The following is a 6,053-nucleotide window of genomic DNA, read 5'->3' on the forward strand; positions in this document are numbered from 1 at the left end:
TGACTCAACAAGACCTTCTGTGAGAAATTTTGGGGTGGACCATGACCCCCATTCCTGTCTCCCTGAGCCACTGCGAGGGAGGAGGGAGAGAATCGGGAATAAAGTGAGACCTAGGAGGGAGGGAGGGATTGGGAAAAAGTGGTTTAGGATTTGTTTCACTTCTCATTTTTCCTGCTCTGATTCTGACTGGGAATAAATCCAATTAGTATCCTGCAGTCGACTCCCCTTTGCCCAGAATCCATACAGGATCTCTTCCTGCCCTTATCCCACCTCAGGAGCCTTTCCTTGTATTTTTTCCCCACCCAGGTGTGGAGGGGAGAGGGATGTAACAGATTTGGGGGACACCAGGAATCCAGCCAGGATCATCACACCACACACAGTCACGGGAATCAGCCAGAGGAGCCCATTTACCCCTGAAGAGAATCCAGAATAGGAGAATTTGGGGTCAGGGAGAAAGTCAGATCCATCAGGACACCCATGGTCTCAGGGACACCCTGAGATGAAACAGCCATAAGCCTGAAATCTGGCTCCATGGAATGCCTGGAATCCTACAGGATGATCCTGTTCCTTGCCTCTCCTGATGGTCTGGATGAGGGGATTCAGGGCTACCTCAGTGCATTCATAGATGAGTTGTGGTGAAGACCATGGGGGGAGCAGGTGGTCACCCTGCAGCCCATGGAGTCCACAGGGGTGCAGAGATCCACCCACAGCCCATGCCAGAGGAGCTGGTGGATGCCTGGAGGAAGCTGTGGGAGTCTCATATAAAGAGTTAAAGCTGTAAAGGCCTTGCCAGGGAGAGAAAGGCCTTGGTCCTGGGATGGAAGCAGCCTGGCCTCAGCTCAGGAGAGTCTGCACCTTATGGACCAGAGGACTCACGTTGCAGCAGAAATTTGGGTGGGATGTTGCTCATGAGATTGGACCCACACCAAAGGAGTTCCCAGAGGACAGTCTCTCATGGGAGGGACCCTGCGGCTAAGAGGACCTGTCTCCCTAACAGACTGACCAGAGAACAAACCCCTTACCCTGTCCCTGCCTGTGCTGTTGGTTGGAAAGAGGGAGGGGGGTGAGCAGAGAAGCTGCTTCTTAAGAGGGAAGGGGTGAGAGCAGAGAAACTGTCTTAAGAGAGAGAGAATGAGCAGACACAAATAGTATTTTTAGTAGAAGAATTGTGGTGATGAATAGGTTTATGGATTTGCTCTATGGACTAAGAAAATACCCCAAACCCTGTCCCCTACCCGAGCTGTTGGTTGGTAGGAGGGAGGGGAGTGAATAGAAGATGGGCTCTTAAGAGGGTTCTTATTTTTACAACTCATTTTTCCTCCGACTCAGTTAGGTAATTAACTCACTTTGCAACTTTTAAGTTTGAAGCCTTCTTGCCCTTTTCTTCCATGTGTCCCCTTGTCAATGTCCTATCTCACTTAACTCATGAATATGGTGTGTGTTTAAAAGTTTTTTTTCCTTTCCCCTCTCCTGCATGCCTGCAGCAGGAGAGAGCAGGGGTGCCTGGCCTTTAGTCAGGGTCAAACCCCGACATGTGATCTCTTGGCTCTTTGGCAGCCTGGAGATGGCTGGAACATGCCTGGGGGCAGCTGTGACTGTCAGTGACTTCCCAGCCCTTTAGGAGGATGGAGAGTGCAGGGATGTCACCATGGAGCCCCCGTGAATGCCTGTGACCTGCCAGCTCCTTAGCAGCATGGAGACACGTGGCATGTCACCCCTGAGACCCTGTTGTGGACTGCAATCTCCGTGCAGGTGGCTTGGCAGATGGGAGACTCCTGGGATGTCCCTATGGAGTTGCTGGGATTGTGTGTGTGCTGTCAGTGTTCCTTCAGGGAACAGTTCAGGGGCAACAAAATCATCAATAAACTTACTGAAGAACACATTCCATACTAAACAGCCAAACAAATCAATGATAAAAGATTTTCAGCCCAGGGGACTGGCTATGCGTGTGGGAAAGCACCTGGGATGAGTTATCAATCAGGGGCAGACAAGGAACAGCTGGGACACAGGGAGCTGCCTGAAGGAGGGGTAACTGTGGGCCAATTATCAGAGGAGTGATATAATGCCAGAGGCCCATGATCAGAGGGCTCTCAGGGAGTGGCTCTTAGCAGGGAGACTTCACACCTTTCTGCAGGCATTCAGGAACTTGGTTGACGAACAGGATGTCAAAATACTTTTGGATTTCCCAGCCAACAGCATCATTCAAACGGTGAAACAAGCTTAAGGTAAGAGCTGTGTAGCTTTTTACTCTAAACCTATGCCATGGGCTTGTGCTGAGCAAGATGGGCAAGTGGTCAGGGGATCCTCTGCTCACTGAATCCTCCCTCCAACTTCATCTAGCCTAAAATTTTCTGGAGCTGTAAAATGGGGCAGTCAATACGTTTATTCCCGGGATCAACCGGCAACCACATCAGTCCTTTGGACTGTGTTGAGCTGGTACCTAAGAAGGTGGGGGTAGACCCCCCCACCCGACTGATAAATTGCTAGACATGATGTCCAGAAATTCACAATCTGCCCCACCGTGATTTGGTGGAAAATGAAACAGAGCTGGTGAGATTGGAATTTTATAACTCGGGATTGTTTTGTTTGACTAATGAGAATGTACATTTTACCCACGCCGTGGAAGGATTTGGCCAGGCTGCTGGAGGTACACTAAGATCTTCCACCTAAACACAACATGGGAAGGAACAGCAGCCTCCAGAGCACCAGAGAGAACAGTGGAAGAAGAAACAGCAAAGAACCAAAGGGTGGCACACTGAGAACATCCCACCCTGGACCCGCAAACAGCACGGATTCAGCACAAGAAAACGTCCAAATGGTGGTGATTCCCGCCAAAAATTCAGCTTGTCCATGCTGTGGGACCCAGATGTACTGGCTGTCGGGCTTGACTGAACACCTGAAAAGAGCCCACGGGAAAAGCAGGGTTTGGTTTCAATGTGCTAAGTGTGGTAAGCAAAGCACTAACTTTCATAGTATTGCTTGTCACTATCCCAAGTGCAAGGGATCTCCAGCTGGGGGGTGGATCTGTCAAATATGTGGTAGGAATTTTTTGACCAAGATCGGCCTTGGTCAACACAAGAGTCATATGCATCCTGTGAGCATGGAGCAGGAAAGGATGGCTGCATCCCACCCCAAAAAGAGCTCTGCCCGGGGAGCACACAAAAGAGTGTGGACAAAAGAGGAGGAACAACTTTTGATTAAACTGGAGCCACAGTTTGAAGGAAAGAGAAACATCAATAAATTAATTGCGGAACACATTCCTTCAAAAACACCTAAGCAAGTAAGTGAAAAAAGGAGACTGTTACACAAGGGACCAGCTTCGGCACTGGGAGAAGAGGCAGAGATGACTTCTGAATCAGAAGATGATGAGGAGCAGCTGGGGAACGTCGACCCCAGGAGGGGCAATTAATAGTAGAGTGTGTGACAGGCAGCCTCATTCAGACTCATTATTTGTAAGTGTCACACATGTAACGATTTTCAGATTCCAGTATTTAATTTCAGATGAATTTCCTTCTGTTCCACGGCAATGACAAAGTGCTAACATATGCAAATACATCCCATGTTGTTCTTTGGATAAAAAGGAAAGAGGAAAGCATACTGGGATTCATATGAATGGTAACTGCTAATTTAAATTTAAAAGCATCTTTCAGCTACAGAGCCCAAAGCCTGGCAGATCAGTTCATGATCTCCAGCGATTTCTCAAAGGTAGTCTCTTCCTTCTGTGGGGCATAGCATTCCCAAAGGCTAGACAAATAGACATATAACAACAATAGTTAGAAATGTGACAATGATTAATGGAACTTAATTGGTCTTAGCACCTTGTTAGACTTAGCCATTCCTTTTGAAACCTTTTCATTTTAAAGAAAATTATTTTGGTCTGATTTACATACGGTTATATATCAATTTTCCAAATTTAGATTGAAGTCCATACGGTAATTACTAATGTGGCCATTTTTTTATATGTGTGTGTTAAAAAGGGTACCACTCTTTTCTTTCTGGCTTACTTGCCCTCTTGCATCTGAAGGCATACAATTATTACAAGGTTCTGCTAGGATAGCTGAGACTGATCCAGGAACAACCCTGTGGGTAACACTGTTCTGGGAATATAAAAAAGGAAACCATTTAATTAGTTTCATTTTGGGAGTTTTGTGTTTCATTGCAGCTTTTAATGGATTAACTCTTTATTATATTGTCTAACATTGTTCTTTTGTGTTCCTCTTTGTCTGGAGTTAATTTTATTCAAATAAAAGGAGTCTCTGGCTGCAGCTCTCACAGTTGCAAGGGTATTCAGCAGTTCTTTTTGCTTCTGTGGCTTTAGGGGCTCCTTGTCTCACATCTGGACACACTTAGCTTTTCATCTGATGAGGACACACTTGAGTGTGCAAAGTTGTTTATGATATTGAAACAAACTCGCACAATAATAACTCACGTTAGAGTGGGGAGAAGGATGAATTCCTGCTTCCTTTACCCCCCTTTTGGAAATTCTTCTATTTTCTGCTAGCTACTTTCATTTTGCAGCATCACCTGTTCTGTTGACCTTCTCTGCAAGCAGGCAGAACTTGGTTTTGAGGGGAAGACATCCTTCACACTTTCCCCTCAGCAGTCTCAATTTGCATCTCTTCTGGCTCCTTGAAGACTCGGCCAGGCAAGCACACACAAAAAGCATCCAAAACCATATTCAATTGACGCACACTAAAATCAAACAGACACTCCAAAGTCATGTTTCAAAAATGTAAGCTACTTTTTTGGGATCTTTTCCATATGAATTTGCGAGCTCTTTCCAGGACCTCAAATTTGCTACTGAAAAACAGCACATTAACAGTAACTGACCGTTCCACCAATTCCCAGAACAAATAAGCTCACAAATATCATCTACACGCACACACAGGAGTCCCAGAGGGATACTTATTAGCTCATGCAGAGAAGCAGCGTAGATGCAAAAATTCAACAGACGTCCAAAACACGTTTCAGCACTCAACTAGTTACACTGATCTCACAGGCATCCCCGCATGGATTTATATGCCAGCAAAACACAAATTAACACAGGTAATTTGCACACACACAGTACACTCACACACATTCAAAAAAAATTCAAAAGTGCCTGAGCAAACTCTGCTCAAAAAAAAAGATTCTCACAGTAACCCAGGCAGGAGAGTTGAACTTCAAAATACTTTGCAATTGGATTTTAACCCTGGCAGGAGAGTTGAACTCCAAAATACCAAATGCAATTGCATTTAACCCAAGTAGGAGGCAGGAGACTTGAACTCCAAAATATCTTGCAATTGTATTTTTTAACCCAAGTAGGAAACTTTAACCCTAAAACACCTTGCAACTGCATTTTAACCCAGGCACTGACATTCAAAATCACAGTTATAAACACAGGAACATTCAACTCAACTTCTGTAGCTGCTTAGTCACTTTATACATGTATTAGATAAAGGATAGCCAATACCATCACTAGTGATTTTACTAGATTCTTTAGCTATTTTATACAGTCAAAACACATAGAGATGGACTGTTTTAAAGTTCATTGGTCCAGACTTGAGCAAAGCTCCAGTATTCAGTTTCCCGTTGAATCTGAATGTCCTGGCCTCTGGTATTAATTAGGTCTTCTCTCTTATCTCTCTTGACCCAGACCTGGTGTCTCTGACCAGCCAGGGGTGTTGTTTGGAGCTGATGTTCCATTAACGGCCGCTGATAGCTCTTTATCTTTTGGGTTACTCCCAGTCTGTTGATATGATGAGTTCCTCAAACCTCACCTGATATAACAATGCCCTGGGAAAAAACGGAATATTCTTTTTCCCAGGGTAAAGGCAAACAAAACCCTTTGACTAAAGTTATACAAAATTTTTAAACTGGTATATTTTCCAACATAAGTAGTAGAGCGAAGCATGCAAAGGAACCTAGTCCTGCTGTGGCTTTGCTCGGAAATCTTTCTTTCCTGATAGTTTTCCAGTGATTCTTTGAGTGGTTTGAAGGTGCCTCTGCCATCACATCTCTTGAGCGGCGGTTAGCGGCCTGGGATGTCAGCACTGAGGCTCTGTGAGTGAATG

Source organism: Lichenostomus cassidix, unplaced genomic scaffold, assembly GCF_008360975.1.
Source record: "Lichenostomus cassidix isolate B80296 unplaced genomic scaffold, HeHo_3.0 HiC_scaffold_43, whole genome shotgun sequence".
Lineage (NCBI taxonomy): Eukaryota > Metazoa > Chordata > Aves > Passeriformes > Meliphagidae > Lichenostomus > Lichenostomus cassidix.